This window comes from Chiloscyllium plagiosum, unplaced genomic scaffold (genome assembly GCF_037043375.1).
Source record: "Chiloscyllium plagiosum isolate Xiang-an unplaced genomic scaffold, Cpla_swu_hap1 HiC_scaffold_45, whole genome shotgun sequence".
Classification (NCBI taxonomy): Eukaryota; Metazoa; Chordata; class Chondrichthyes; order Orectolobiformes; family Hemiscylliidae; genus Chiloscyllium; species Chiloscyllium plagiosum.
The window spans coordinates 5,731,814-5,749,051 of NW_028270183.1; positions in this window are offsets into that span (position 1 = coordinate 5,731,814).

The following is a 17,238-nucleotide window of genomic DNA, read 5'->3' on the forward strand; positions in this document are numbered from 1 at the left end:
CCTCTCCAGTTTAACAATATCCTGTATCTGGGTGTCCAGAACTGGACACAATGCTCCAGAAGAGACCTCACCAATGTTCTGTACAACCTTAACATCACATCCCAACTCCTACACTCAAAGGACTGAACAATGAAGGAACACACCTAGTGATAGATTACATTACTTAGGTGTTAGCTCCTCAGTAAATTGCATTTTGTCCTGAATATCATTGAGAACAAGGCCAAGGGAATGGCTTAGAGATACCCAAGTCCCACGAGTTAGTCAAAGCCCTTACTCAGAGCAATTGTGTGATCTCACTTTAAATAGGAAGCTTCTGAATTTCTATTTCTGTGTAAACATTACCCTACTCCAAGCAAATCTCTCTGGATTTTATATAAAGTTTTTACCCATTATGTCTCATCCCTCTGAGATCTGCCCAGATTCACCTGTAATTCAGGTAGGTAGTGGGACCATACAAAGTGAGAACAAAAGAAGGCCATTCGACCCATTGAGTCTGATCCACCTATCAATGATTTCACTTTCCTGCCTTTCCCCCATAATGCTTGATTCCCTTTCTGATTAAAAATCTGTCTCTCTCAGTGACCCAGCCTTCAGAGCCTTTTGAGGAAGAACTCCACATATTCACTACTGTCCGAGAGAAGAAATTTCTCCTCATCTTTGTCCTAACTGGGCAGCCCATTATTCAGAGATGATGTCCCCCGGTCCTAAACTCTCCCACAAGTGGAAACAACCTCCCTACATCTATTCTGTCAAGTCCCCTAAGAATCTTCTATGTTTCAACAAACTCCACTAAGTACAGATCCGACTTACTCAACCTTCCCTTATAGAAGTGGGATTCGAGCTCACGCCTCTAGTTGGAGGCCAGATCAACAGGTTTTCTTCATCATCATCACTTCATACCTTGGGTCTGACGCCTTTGGTCCGTCAGCCACCTTTCTGCCCATAAACACCTTCACCATGTTCTTCAGAGTTTGCCAGAAACATTCCTAATCCTGGTTTTCAAGCCTGCTCTTCAGAGTGGGACTCACATATTTATCATCCTTCTACATGAAGGCAGAAGGTCAAACATTGACACAGGTAAGTGATTGCTTCCAACTCCTTTCTAAGGCCCCCATTCCATAAACCCACTAAACATAGGGACAGAATTAGGCCATTCGGCCCATTGAGTCTGCACATGGCTGATATGTTTCTCAACCTCAATCTTCTGCCATCTCCCCATAAGCTTTGACCCCCCCCCCCCACCCTTACTGATCAAGAACCTATCTGTCTCTGTCTTATACACACTCAATGACTTGGCCTCCTCAGCTCTCTGTGGCAATGAGTTCCCGAGATTCCCCACCCTCCGGCTGAAGATATTCCTCCTCATCTCCATTCTAAAGGGTCGCCCCTTCACCCTGAGGCTGTGCCCACGGGTCCCAGTCTCTCCTACTAGGGAGAGAAAAGGGCCCCTCAAAGATCAGCAAGGCGGCCTTTGTGTGGAGCCACAGAAAATGGGGGAGATACTAAATGAATATTTTGCAGCAGTATTTACTATGGAAAAGGATATGGAAGATATAGACTGTAGGGAAATAGATGGTAACATCTTGCAAAATATCCAGGTTACAGAGGAGGAAGTGCTGGATGTCTTGAAACGGTTAAAGGTTGATAAATCCCCAGGACCTGATCAGGTGTACCCGAGAACTCTGTGGGAAGATAGAGAAGTGATTGCTGGGCCTCTTACTGAGATATTTGTATCATCGATAATCACAGGTGAGGTGCCGGAAGACTGGAGGTTGGCAAACATGGTGCCACCGTTTAAGATGGGTGGTAAGGACAAACCAGGGAACTATAGACCAATGAGCCTGACCTCGGTGGTGGGCAAGTTGTTGGAGGGAATCCTGAGGGACAGGATGTACATGTATTTGGAAAGGCAAGGACTGATTCGGGATAGTCAACATGGCTTTGTGCATGGGAAATCATGTCTCACAAACTTGATTGTGTTTTTGGAAGAAGTAACAAAGAAGATTGATGAGGGCAGAGCGGTAGATGTGATCTATATGGACTTCAGTAAGGCGTTCGACAAGATTCCCCATGGGAGACTGATTAGCAAGGTTAGATCTCATGGAATACGGGGAGAACTAGCTATTTGGATACAGAACTGGCTCAAAGATAGAAGACAGAGGGTGGTGGTGGAGGGTTGTTTTTCAGACTGGAGGCCTGTGACCAGTGGAGTGCCACAAGGATCGGTGCTGGGTCCTCTACCTTTTGTCATTTACATAAATGATTTGGATGCGAGCATAAGAGGCACAGTTAGTAAGTTTGCAGATGACACCAAAATTGGAGGTGTAGTGGACAGCGAAGAGGGTTACCTCAGATTACAACAGGATCTGGAACAAATGGGCCAATGGACTGAGAAGTGGCAGATGGAGTTTAATTCAGATAAATGCGAGGTGCTGCATTTTGGGAAAGCAAATCTTAGCAGGACTTATACACTTAATGGTAAGGTCCGAGGGAGTGCTGCTGAACAAAGAGACCTTGGAGTACAGTTTCATAGCTCCTTGAAAGTGGAGTCGCAGGTAGATAGGATAGTGAAGAAGGCGTTTGGTATGCTTTCCTTTATTGGTCAGAGTATTGAGTACAGGAGTTGGGAGGTCATGTTGCAGCTGTACAGGACATTGGTTAGGCCACTGTTGGAATATTGCATGCAATTCTGGTCTCCTTCCTATCGGAAAGATGTTGTGAAACTTGAAAGGGTTCAGAAAAGATTTATAAGGATGTTGCCGGGGTTGGAGGATCTGAGCTACAGGGAGAGGCTGAACAGGCTTGGGCTGTTTTCCCTGGAGCGTCGGAGGCTGAGGGGTGACCTTATAGAGGTTTATAAAATCATGAGGGGCATGGATAGGATAAATAGACAAAGTCTTTTCCCTGGTGTCGGGGAGTCCAGAACTAGAGGGCACAGGTTTAGGGTGAGAGGGGAAAGATATAAAAGAGTCCTAAGGGGCAACTTTTTCACATAGAGGGTGGTACGTGTATGGAATGAGCTGCCAGAGGAAGTGGTGGAGGCTGGTACAATTGCAACATTTAAGAGGCATTTGGATGGGTATATGAATAGGAAGGGTTTGGAGGGATATGGGCCGGATGCTGGCAGGTGGGACTAGATTGGGTTGGGATATCTGGTCGGCACGGACGGGTTGGACCGAAGGGTCTGTTTTCATGCTGTACATCTCTATGACTTTATGACTGTAGTGGAAACATCTTCTCCACGTCCACTGTATCTAGGTCTCTCAGTATTCTGTAAGTTTCAGTCAGATTTCCCCTCCCATCCTTATAAACTCCATCGAGTACAGACCCAGAGTTCTCAACCTGTTCCCCATATGTCAAGCCCTCCACACCTTGGGATCATTCCTCTGGACCCCCTCCGACACCAATGCATCGTTCCTTAGAAACGGAGTCCAGAACCACTCATAGTATTCCAAATATTCCTTTGTGCTGTGGCTACAGACACAGGTGAGGAGATTGAGACACCTCCGCTCAAACGCCATTGAAAACAGATAAGCTACATTGTTCACAGGGGATGTGGGAGGTGACTGCCTGGGCAGCGATTGCTGTCCATCTCTGCCCCCCCCCCCCCTCCCACGTGCTGGTGAGTTGCCCTGTTCAACCATTGCAGTTGCTGAACTGTACAGAGACCCATAATACGTTACGGTATGTGAATGTGATTTAGCTTCACTGTCCCTCATACTCACAAGTGTACCGTGGAAAGTTTATAAATCACCATTTACAAGACCATGTTAGGTACCAGAGTATAATCCCTTAGTTACAGAATAGAGAAATGAGGGAAAGGTGACAGAATGGCTGCACACATTATAACTACAGGGGTGAAAGACACGGGTTAAAAAGGCAAACATCACGTCTCTCTCCAAGGGCTCACCCCAGTGCACCATGTAGGGGGCTACCATGGGGTCTGACCATTACAGCCCCCACCCCACACCAGGCTCCCCACCCACAACTCCACACCGGGCCCCACCTACCCCATTCCACACCGGGTCCTACCCCCCAACTCCACACCGGGCCAATTGCCCCCCTCCCCATTGGGCTGTTATTCCCCACCCCCACACCAGGCCCTTATTCCCCATACACCACATCAGGCCCCACACTCCCAGCTACACCCCCACCACCTCACTCCACACTGGGCCGTTCCTCCCCCCCACTCCACACTGGGCCGTTCCTCCCCCCCACTCCACACTGGGCCGTTCCTCCCCCTCCCCCACTCCACACTGGGCCGTTCCCCTCCCCCCACCCCACTCCACACTGGGCCGTTCCTCCCCCCCACTCCACAATGGGCCGTTCCTCCCCCTCCCCCACTCCACACTGGGCCGTTCCCCTCCCCCCACCCCACTCCACACTGGGCTGTTCCTCACCCCCACTCCACACTGGGCCGTTCCTCCCCCCCACTCCACACTGGGCCGTTCCTCCACCCCCCACTCCACACTGGGCTGTTCCTCCCCCCCTACTCCACACTAGGCCCCACCCACTCCACACTGGGCCATTCCTCCCCACCCCCAACTCCACACTGGGCCGTTCCTCCCCCCACCAACACCACACTGGGCCATTCCTCCCCACCCCCAACTCCACACTGGGCCGTTCCTCCCCCCACCACCACACTGGGCCATTCCTCCCCACCCCCAACTCCACACTGGACCGTTCCCCGTCCCCCATACACCATACCGGACCGTTCTCCGCCCCCCCCCCCCCACCCAATCCACACTGGGCCATTCCTCGCACCCACTCCACACCGAGCCGTTCCTCCCCCCCCCCCACTCCACACTGGGCCATTCCTACCCCCCACTCCACACTGGGCCATTCCACCCCCCCACTCCACACCGAGCCGTTCCCCCTCTCCCACCTCACTCCATACTGGGCCATTCCTCCCACCCCACTCCATACTGGGCCATTCCTCCCCCCCACTCCACACTGGGCTATTCCTCCCCCCACTCCACATTGGGCTGTTCCTCTCCCCCCACTCCACACTGGCTCGTTCCTCCCCCCCCACTCCACACTGGGCCATTCCCCCTTCCCCCCCACTCCACACTGGGCCACACACCCCCACTCCACACTGGCCATTCCCCCTTCCCCCCCACTCCACACTGGGCCCCACCCGCACCCCAACTCCACAATGGGCCGTTCCTCCCCCCCCCCCCACTCCACACTGGGCCGTTCCCCTCCCCCCACCCCACTCCACACTGGGCTGTTCCTCACCCCCACTCCACACTGGGCCGTTCTTCCCTCCCCAACTCCACACTGGGCCGTTCCTCCCCCACCCCCCACTCCACACTGGGCTGTTCCTCCCCCCCAACTCCACACTGGGCCGTTCCTCCCTCCCCCCACTCCACACTGGGCAGATCCCCCTCCCCCCCTACACTACACACTGGGCCACCCCCCCCCACTCCACACTGGGCCATTCCCCCTCCCCCCACTCCACACTGGGCCCCACCCACACCCCAACTCCACAATGGGCCGTTCCTCCCCCCCCTCCTCCACACTGGGCCGTTCCCCCTCACCCCCCCAACTCCACACTGGGCCGTTTCCTCCCACACCCCACTGCACACTGGGCCATTCCCCCTCCCCCCCACTCCACAATGGGCCGTTCTTCCCTCCCCCACTCCACACTGGGCTGTTCCTCACCCCCACTCCACACTGGGCCGTTCCTCCCCCCCCAACTCCACACTGGGCCGTTTCCTCCCACACCCCACTGCACACTGGGCCATTCCCCCTCCCCCCCACTCCACAATGGGCCGTTCTTCCCTCCCCCACTCCACACTGGGCTGTTCCTCTCCCCAACTCCACACTGGGCCATTCCTCCCTCCCCCCACTCCACACTGGGCCGTTCCCCCTCCCCCCCACTCCTCACTGGACTGTTCATCCCCCCCCCACTGCCAACTGGGCCATTCCTCCCCCCCACTCCATAATGGGCTGTTCCTCCCCCCACTCCACACTGGGCCATTCCCCCTTCGCCCCCACTACACACTGAGCTCCACCCCCCACTCCACACTAGGCCATTCCCCCTCCCCCCCAACTCCACAATGGGCCGTTCCTCCCCCCCCCCCACTCCACACTGGGCCGTACCCCCTCCCACCCCAACTCCACACTGGGCCGTTTCCTCCCAACCCCCACTCCACACTGGGCTGATCCCCCTCCCCCCCCACTCCACACTGGGCCATTCCCCTTCCCGCACCCCACTCCACCCTGGGCTGTTCCTCACCCCCACTCCACACTGGGCCGTTCCACCCCCACCCCCCACTCCACACTGGGCCGTTCTTCCCTCCCCCACTCCACACTGGGCTGTTCCCCCCCCCAACTCCACACTGGGCCGTTCTTCCCCCCCACTCCACACTGGGCCGTTCCCCCTCCCCCCCCACTCCACACTGGGCCGTTCCCCCTCCCCCAGCCCACTCCACACTGGGCCGTTCCTCCCCCCCCCCCCCACTCCACACTGGGCCATTCCCCCTTCCACCCCACTACTCACTGGGCCCCACACACACCCCAACTCCACACTGGGCAGTTCCTCCCTCCCCCCAACTCAACACTGGACCGTTCCCCCTCCCACGCCCCACTCCACACTGGGCCGTTTCCCTTCCCCCACCTCACTCCGCACTGGGCTGTTCCTCACCCCCACTCCACACTAGGCCGTTCATCCCTCCCCCACTCCACACAGGGCCGTTCCCCCTCCCCCCCCCCCACTTCACACTGGGCTGTTCCACCCCCACTCCACACTGGGCTGTTCCTCCTCCCCCCCACTCCACAATGGCCCATCCTCCCCCCCACTCCATAATGGGCCGTTCCTCCCCCCCCACTCCTCACCGGACCGTTCCTCCCCCCCACTCCTCACCGGACCGTTCCTCCCCCCCACTCCTCGTGGACCGTTCCTCCCACCCAACTCCAAACTGGGCCGTTCCTCCCCCTCACTCTACACCAGACCGTTCCTCCCCCCCCACTCCAAACTAGGCCCTTCCTCCCCCCACTCCACACAGGGCCATTCCTCCCCCCCAACTCCACACTGGGCTGTTCTTTCCCCCCCACTCCACTCTGGGCCGTTCCTCCCCCCCCCCACTCCACACTGGGCCATTCCTCCCCCCACTCCACACTGGGCCGTTCCTCCCTCCCCCACTCCACACTGGGCCGTTCCTCCCCCCACTCCACGCTGGGCCGTTCCTCCCCCCCCACTCCACACTGGGCCATTCCTCCCCCCACTCCACACTGGGCCGTTCCTCCCTCCCCCACTCCACACTGGGCCATTCCTCCCCCCACTCCACACTGGGCCGTTCCTCCCTCCCCCACTCCACACTGGGCCGTTCCTCCCCCCACTACACACTGGGCCGTTCCTCCCTCCCCCACTCCACACTGGGCCGTTCCTCCCCCCACTACACACTGGGCCGTTCCTCCCCCCACTCCACACTGGGCCCATCCTCCCTCCCCACTCCACACAGTGCTGTTCCTCCTCCCACTCCACACTGGGCTGTTCCTCACCCCCACTCCACACTGGACCGTTCCCACTCCCCCCGCCCCCCCCCCCCCCCACTCCACACTGGGCCATTCTTCCCCCCCCACTCCACACTGGGCTGTTCCTCCCCCCACTCCACACTGGGCTGTTCCTCTCCCCCCACTCCACACTGGGCTGTTCCTCCCCCCCACTCCACACTGGGTCGTTCCTCCCCCCCACTCCACACTAGGTCATTCCCCCTTCCCCCCCACTACACACTGGGCCCCACCCCCCCACAACACACTGGGCCATTCCCCCTCCCCACACTCCACACTGGGCCCCACCCACACCCCAACTCCACATTGGGCCGTTCCGCCCCCCCCCCAACTCCACACTGGGCCATTCCTCCCCACACTCCACACTGGGCCGTTCCTCCCTCCCCACTCCACACAGTGCTGTTCCTCCTCCCACTCCACACTGAGCCCATCCTCCCTCCCCACTCCACACAGTGCTGTTCCTCCTTCCACTCCACACTGGGCCCATCCTCCCTCCCCACTCCACACAGTGCTGTTTCTCCTCCCACTCCAAACTGGGCCGTTCCTCCCCCCACTCCACACAGGGCCATTCCTCCCCCCCAACTCCAAACTGGGCCGTTCCTCCCCCCACTCCACACAGGGCCATTCCTCCCCCCCAACTCCACACTGGGCCGTTCCTCCTCCCCCACTCTACACTGGGCCATTCCTCCCCCCACTCCACACTGGGCCGTTCCTCCCCCCCCACTCCACACAGGGCTATTCCTCCCCCAACCCCACACTTGGCCGTTCCTCCCCCCACTCCAGACTGGGCCCCACCCACCCACTCCTCACCAGACCGTTCATCCCCCCACTCCACACTGGGCTGTTCCTCCCCCCACTCCACACTGGGCCGTTTTTCCCTCCCCCACTCCACACTGGGCCGTTCCTCCCCCACCCCCCACTCCACACTGGGCTGTTCCTCCCCCCCAACTCCACACTGGGCCGTTCCTCCCTTCCCCCACTCCACACTGTGCCGTTCCCCCTCCCCCCCCACTCCACACTGGGCCATTCCCCCTCCCCCCCCCACTCCTCACCAGACCGTTCATCCCCCCAACTCCACACTGGGCCGTTCCTCCCCCCACTCCACACTGGGCCGTTCCTCCCCCCCAACTCCACACTGGGCTGTTCTTTCCCCCCCACTCCACACTGGGCCATTCCTTCCCCCACTCCACACTGGGCCGTTCCTCCCTCCCCCACTCCACACTGGGCCGTTCCTCCTCCCCCCACTCTACACTGGGTCCATCCTCCCCTCCCACTCCACACTGGGCCGTTCCTCCCCCCCCACTCCACACTGGGCCATTCCTTCCCCCACTCCACACTGGGCCGTTCCTCCCTCCCCCACTCCACACTTGACCGTTCCTCCCCCCACTCCAGACTGGGCCCCACCCCCCCTCTCCTCACCAGACCGTTCATCCCCCCACTCCACACTGGGCTGTTCCTCCTCCCCCCACTCCACACTGGGCTGTTCCTCCCCCTCCCCACTCCACACTGGGCTGTTCCTCCCCCCCCCACTCCACACTGGGCTGTTCCTCCCCCCCCCCCACTCCACAGCAGACCCACACCCCCACTTTGTACTGGGCCATTGGTCACTGGCGTCCCTTCTTGAGAGGCCAGGAGTTGGAGTTGGGGGCTGGGTTTCCAAGGCCAAGAGAAGGGATGGAAACAGGGGGAGAGAGAAAGAAATCAGGAAAAGAATGGGTGGACACCCCACCACCATTTTACCAGGAGTTCCAGGATTTTGACCCAGCGACAATGAAGGATTGACGATATATTTCCCAAGTCCGGACGGTGAGTGGCTCAGAGGGGAACCTGCAGGGGGCAGCGTTCCTGCATATCTGCTTCCCTTGTCCCGGATGGAAACCGGTGCAGTTATGGGAGATGTGACTGTCACCCATCAGCCTCCAACTGTTTCTGAAGGATACTGTTGCTCCTCACACCCAGGTCCCCATTCTCCGGTTAGTCAGAGATGTGCAGTACAGATGAGGTCTAACTTGAGAGGATTGAAATAATCCTTTAACCTTTTGGAGCTTAAATCTTGGCTCCATGTGCAGTGAGGAAATCCTCACTTGGGTCTCAGCCCAGAGGCTTAAGCACCTAATCGAGGCTGGGACATCTGTGCAGTACTGCTGTCTTGGACGTGACACTAAACCCATATTTCAAAGGACAGCAGGGCAGATCTCGCCAGTGATCTGGCTGTTATGTAGATCCTTCAGCGGACCTTTGTAAAAATGAAGGGATTATCCAGTTACAATCATGATGCTGTTTGTTGGAACTTGCTGTGCATTAATTAATAGGCTAATTTCCTACATTCCAACAGTGGCTAGACTTTACAAATATTTAATTGGCTCGAACGGTTTTTGGGAAGTCTTGAAGTTCCGAAAAATGCAAGAAAGATGAAACATTCCTCAAGTTGCCTCTTTTACCCAATTTGGCAACAATAGCTTTTGTTCCAATGAGTATATTGAAAAGAATCTGCAGTTAGCAAGAACGAACATTCTGTAGTATCTCACGTCAGGCTCTGTCCAGGCAAGCGAAAGCTTTTGGAACAATTTAATTGGTTACTTTGGTTGGAACTTTGTTGATTATATCACTAATAAAGTTAATGCCCCTCCAAAACTACCTTCCAAACCCATAACCACTTCCATCCAGAAGGACAAGGGCAGCAGATACATGGGAACACCACCACCTACAAGTTCCTCTCCAAGCCACTCACCGCCCTGACTTGGAAATATAACACCATTCCTTTAGAGTCTCTAGGTCAAAATCCTGAAACTCCCTCCCTAAAGCCACCCTGGCTGTGCTTACAACCTAAGGATTGCAGTGAATTAAGAAGATGGTCATTATCACCCTCTCAGGGGTAATTGAGGGTGAACAGGAGAGCCAGCAATGCCCACACCACATGAAACAATAAAACGGAAATTTAATCCCAGAGCTGAGTCCCACCGTAACAGTTTAAGGACTTGAATTCAGTATCTTCGAGTGTGAAAGTGAGGCTGCTGAATTGTTGTAGAAACCCCAAAAGGTTTCCCAGTGTTCTCCTGAAGGAATCCAGGTCCAGAATTCAAGAGGTTCCATTGACAATAAGTAACATGGCGATGGATCAGAACTCCACGATACTCGTGAACATATGGCCTTCTGTTTCCAACATGTGCATTGTTTTAAAAAGAAAGAGAGGCCAACAAAACCATGACTGTGGGTGTAAATTCTGTAACTACCCGTGTGGACCCATTAAATATAATACACCTACAAAGACAGGGAAACTTCAAACAGAAGACTAACAAGGAGGAGAGAACGAGGGGATGACTACCAACTCCCCTCTCAGCAGGAATCTATCTTCTGCTTTGTGTCTTATCCTCCTGGGGGCTTAAAGCCCAACATCAACCCTGTCTGTGTGTTAGTAGCCTGAAGCATTATGTATAGGTTAGTGTGCTATGAGAGTCGCAGTGTGAGAGCTGCCATTAAATATCTCTGGGCAAAAGTGAGGATGGCAGATGCTGGAAACCAGAGTTTAGATCAGAGTGGTGCTGGAAAAGCACAGCATCCGAGGAGCAGGAAAATCGACGTTTCGGGCAAAAGACCTTAATCAGGAATATGATATATTCCTATTCGTGATGAAGGGCTTTTGCCCGAAACTTTGATTTTCCTGCTCCTCGGATGCTCCTCAGATACTGCCTGACCTGCTGTGCTTTTCCAGCACCACCTTGATCTAAACACTAAACATCCCTGCACTACAGGTACAAAGAGGGAAAAGTTTTTCTCTCACTCGGGGTGCTGTTGGTCAGACACTGTTGCTAGGAACCTGGATAAAAGAATTTCACCCACCATGTAATGCCAACAATCCAAGATTAACTGTTCTGCTACCAGCAGAGCCAAGTGGACTCCAAGGACTATATTTACACTTATTATTGCCATGTAAAGGCTGCCAACATCATTAAAGACCCCTCCCCATTAATGCTCTCCTACAACCTCTCCCGTCCGACAGTAGATACAGAAGCTTGAACACACGCACCAGCATGTTCAGGAACAGCTTCTTCCCTGCTGCCATTAGACTGATGAATGGATCTATCTAATTTCGAATAATGTTGATCTTGCCTAGTGTACGCCCAGTGCAGTGTAACCTGTATGCCTCACTCTGTCCAAAGTTTTTTCACCCTATGACCTGTCTGTCCTTGCTTACTATGATCTGCCTGTACTGCTCATAAACAAAGCTTTTCACTGTGCTCAGGTACATGTGACAATAAATCAAATCAAGAGATGTCACTGCCATCAGAACATCATAAATAACAGCTGTAACACTCTACTATTTACTGTCTGTGTATTACCCAGAGACTAATCCATTAATCTCTTTTCTAACTTTTATCTTTTTTGGGGTACATCTTATATTCCTAATCTCTGTGTGGACGTGTTTTGTGTTATTCTTTCTTTTCACATTTAGAAACTTGTAAAAATTTGTTCTTTTGTAAATTCAAGAAAGCCTGGTTAAATTGCTTCCCTTTCACGCACCAATTCATCTGGGTTCTGGGGCAAAGGACTCACAAGGGAAGGGATCGTTTCTGACCAACCAAAGGAAGTGAGTGAATAAAGAAGGGAGTGCAGTTCATCCTTCCTCACGCGACAATTTGGGCGATCTTGTCAGAAAACGGGGAGCTGCACCAAGTGATTGATGGTAATATACATGACTCCACTCCCCCATTCATGGGGCTTGACTCCTGACTGCCATGGTCTTCCAGCAGTGTCTCAATCTCCCAAAGCACTGCTGTTTCAAGAAGGAGACCCAGTACCATTGTATTCTCAAAGCCCAGTGAGGAACATAGAACACAGAACAGTACAGCACAGGTATGGGTGCTTCAGCCCATGATGTTGTGCTGAATATGACACCAAATTAATCTAATCCCTACTGCCTGCCCTTGGTCCATATCCCTCCATTCCTAGCATATTCATGTACTTATCTAAAGGTCCCTTAAACACCCCTATCGTATCTGGTTTCCCCCCCCCACCCTGGCAGTGCTATCCAGACTCCTACAATTCTCTGTGTAAAAAAAATTTCCTTTGAACATTCCCCCTCTCACCTTAAATGTGTGCCCTCCCTCAGTATTAGACATTTCAGGTCTGGGAAAAGGATTCTGACCTGCAAACCTATCTCTGCATTTCACAGTTTTACTGCATCCTCTGCTCCAGAGAAAACAACCCCCGACCTCAAATTCACCTGGACAGTCTCAGATTCCTCCCTCCCCTTCCTCGACCTTTCCATTTCTATCTCAGGCGACCGAATCAACACGGACATCTACTACAAACCAACCGACTCCCACAGCTACCTGGACTACACCTCCTCCCATCCTGCCCCCTGTAAAAATGCCATCCCATATTCCCAATTCCTTCGCCTCCGCCGCATCTGCTCCCAGGAGGACCAGTTCCAAAACCGTACAACCCAGATGGCCTCCTTCTTCAAGGACCGCAATTTCCCACCAGACGTAGTCGACGATGCCCTCCACCGCATCTCTTCCACTTCCCGCTCCTCCGCCCTTGAGCCCCGCCCCTCCAACCGCCACCAGGACAGAACCCCACTGGTCCTCACCTACCACCCCACCAATCTCCATGTTCAACGCATCATCCTCTGTCATTTCCGCCACCTCCAAACGGACCCCACCACCAGGGATATATTTCCCTCCCCTCCCCTATCAGCGTTCCGAAAAGACCACTCCCTCCGTGACTCCCTTGTCAGGTCCACACCCCTCACCAACCCAACCTCCACTCCCGGCACCTTCTCCTGCAACCGCAGGAGGTGCAAAACTTGCGCCCACACCTCCCCCCTTACTTCCCTCCAAGGCCCCAAGGGATCCTTCCATATCCGCCACAAATTCACCTGCACCTCCACACACATCATCTGTTGCATGCTCTGCACCCGATGTGGCCTCCTCTATATTGGGGAGACAGGCCGGCTACTTGCAGAGCGTTTCAGAGAACACCTCTGGGACACCAACCAACCCAACCACCCTGTGGCTCAACACTTCAACTCCCCCTCCCACTCCACCAAGGAGTAGATTAGATTAGATTAGATTACTTACAGTGTGGAAACAGGCCCTTCGGCCCAACAAGTTCACACCGCCCCGCCGAAGCACAACCCACCCATACCCTACATTACCCCTTACCTAACACTACGGGCAATTTAGCATGGCCAATTCACCTGACCTGCACATTTTTTTTTGGACTGTGGGAGGAAACCGGAGCACCCGGAGGAAACCCACTCAGACACGGGGAGAACGTGCATACTCCACACAGTCAGTTGCCTGAGGCGGGAATTGAACCCGGGTCTCTGGCGCTGTGAGGCAGCAGTGCTAACCACTGTGCCACCGTGCCACCCACAAATGTCAGAGGGAATAATAACCCAGAGGAGCTCTTTGGTCTTCTCCAAATATCGCGGTGGAGCTCTTTGACCCCCACTCCCCCCACCGAAGGGGGTCAATTCATGCCTCACCTAAAAGAGCCTTCCCCTGAGGGTGTAGCTGCCCCTTCGCGCTGGTACTGGGAACGGGGAATAGGGCTGGCGTTATACCCATCATCTGTGTACCCAGATATAGATTGTGCCGCCCACTGAAGTAAAAACAAGGACTGCAGATGCTGGAACCCCGGGTCTGGATCAGAGTGGTGCTGGAAAAGCACAGCAGGTCAGGCAGCATCCGAGTAGCAGGAAAATCAATGTCTCGGACAAAAACCCTTCCACTGAGATACTTCCTTCTGCGGTCAGTTCTTTCAGAATGCAATAGTTGCATCCTGTGCGACCCCACGTTATACGAAAATCGTGCGATACAAACAACTCTTAAAGTGTTGGCGATCTCATCACGTTATAGCCAATACACACTTTAAGAGTTCATGGTTTAGAAACAGTGTTCCTTATTCACCCAACCGTGTTACAGCCAACTCACATTAATGAAAGATGTGTTATAGCAGAACTGACTGCATTTCAAAAATTTAGTTTATTAATAAAAAAAATCTTTGTGTATATATACATCGTTACAGAAACAGTTCAGAAATAAATAAACATTGGAGATTGGCTCTATTCATACACCATCGCTTACACCCACAATACTGATGTTTACACACATTTGAGGCAAGGGGAGGGCCTGATAACTGAATGGACTCCCATTTCCCTTCAACAGGAAGACCTCAGACGGTGGTCTTTCCCCGCTGTGCCTTGGCGGCAGCTGCCCAAGCTTCAGTGCGTCCCTCAGCACATAGTCCTGGGCCTTGGAATGTGCCAGTCTGCAACACCCAGTCAGGGTCAGCTCCTTACTCTGGAAGACCAACAGGTTTCAGGCAGATCAAAAAGAGTCCTTCGCCGAGTTGACGGCCCTCCAGGCGCAGTCCATGTTTGTCTCGGTTTGTGTTCAGAGTCCACTGAGACACAGCTTACCCCGAGAGAAAGAAAATATTGGCTCAGTTTCATTCCTGCTGCTGATTGTGATGAACGTCTTCAGTTTTCATGGTGAAATGTGACTTCCCTCTGATTGGATTGATTGCTGATAATAGAAGGTTTACCCTTGTTCATGACCTTAACGGTAGACAAATAAAATTGCAGATTTTTAATGCAGATAAAACTCGATAGAAAACGTCGTTTTGAGCAATAACCCAGGGTCAAAAATTAGCATTTTGTGAAATATTTATATTTCTGATCGGCTGTGGTTATTTCAGTTTATTTTGGCCACGATTCTAAGCTACAATTTTCTGTTTACAATCTCAACTCTCTCTCACGATACTTCTCATTTTGACACTGATATCCTTTCAGTTTATGTTTGGTGCTTACATCATCCACTACTTTTACAAACATTCATAACTTTTCCAAACTCGGAAACACATAAACACTGAAAAGATCAATCGATATGATGTGGAAAATGGAGGAGAGGCAGTATTCCTCCATGGTGTATTAATTACATTGTTAAGCCACACATCATAGTCTTAAGTTAGAATACTTATAAAGGGAGACTGTGTACTATTGCCCTTATTGGGTTTTGCTGGTTACTGGTTCCTTGGCCACATGGCTGTTTTCCTGGTGGTGGAAATATTGAACAAAGCTTTTTGCTCACGGTGTCTCTACTGAGTCCCTGCACTTTCCACCACCACGCGGGTGTTTGAGGGTAAAATAAGCACAAAAAAGAGAAAGGAAATAGTTAAGGTGTGGAATACACTGCCTAGTAATGTGGGGGAGCAAGGTTCAATTGTGACATTCAAGAGGGACACTGGATGGCTATTAGGTTAGAAATGGTGTGCAGGGATTTGGAGAAAAGGCAGGAATTGGCATTATGGGATAGAATGAGGGTGGGCACGATGGGCTGAATGGCCTACCTCTGTGCCGTAGTGATTCTGAGTGGAGTTCAAAAGGGAGCTGGATAAATATTTGAAGGGGCGGGGAGTGAGAAGGTTATGGCAAATCACTGGGCAACGGGACTAGTTTATAGCTGTACCATAAAGAACTAGGATAGCGTGATGAACTGAATGGCCTCCTGTAACATCCTGTGGGGTTTTCTTTTTAATTTGAAAAGCTTGCAGCGCTGTGGGGAGACAGTGTGGAGATGTGAGACTCATTGGGAACTTACCCGGTAGTCAGGAGGGACACTGACCAGTCTCAATGAGCAGAGTCTCCATGACCATTCCCTTAGTTCTCCGGGCAGCCTGCTCACTGCTTTGCCTGAGGTCCACACCTTTATTAAAAGGAGCAGCAAGACCTTACGCCAACAATCCCTCCAGATGGAAGTTGATTAACCTGAATGGTTCAGCCCATTTCTGACCCGCTGAATGCTTCCAGCATTTTCTCTTTGCCTTTTCGATCTCCGCAGTGTTTTGCTTTGAGGAAGATAATTGTGCGGCTGAGCCCTTTCTCTTGAGAATGCTTCTATTCTCCATCCAAATTGCAATCATTTCACAACCCCAAAATGTTTCGAGGTCAATTATGTACTTTTTGAAATGCAGTAATGTGAAAACCTGGGATATGGACGCACACAAAGCCCGTGTGGATGCTGGAACTCAGAAACAAAAACAGAAATTGCTGGAAAAGCTCAGCAGGTCTGGCAGTCTCGGTGGAGAGAAATCAAGAGTTAATGTTACGGCTCCAGTGACCCTTCCTCAGACCTGATCATCTTTTGGTTTTGTTTAGTTTGTTGAGGATGACACTTATTGGCCTTTTGTTACAGTCGGTTCTGCTGTAACGCAGTAGCTCCATTCTATTGCAATCCTACGGCATAAGAAAATCATGTAATAGCAGCACCATTTAAACTAAGGGGGTGGAATCGTGTTATAGTCAATACACGTTTTAAAAGTTGGCGTTATAGAAACAGTGTCCCAATTTGTCAATCGCGTTGTAGTGAATTTGCATTCATGAAACACAAGTTACAGCGGGACAGCATCTACATATTTGACATGGCCCAGTCGATGCTGTTGAAGAATTATTCAACGTTCTATAAAAAAATTACCAGGGCTCGCAGAGAGTCCGTCACGAAATTCAACCTTAATTTTGCAAAATTAAGGCTATGGGAACCAGTAAAATGTCTTCCCTGACTCCCCCCCAAGCTCTTTGTTCTTCTGCAACTTATACAGTTGTTCCTGATGGCGTTTATCGGATAACATTAGCATAACCAATCATGCTGGCTCGCATTGTCTTTCTGAACCAATCATCGCCTGCCACACTGGTCCCCTCCATCACACTTAACCTAT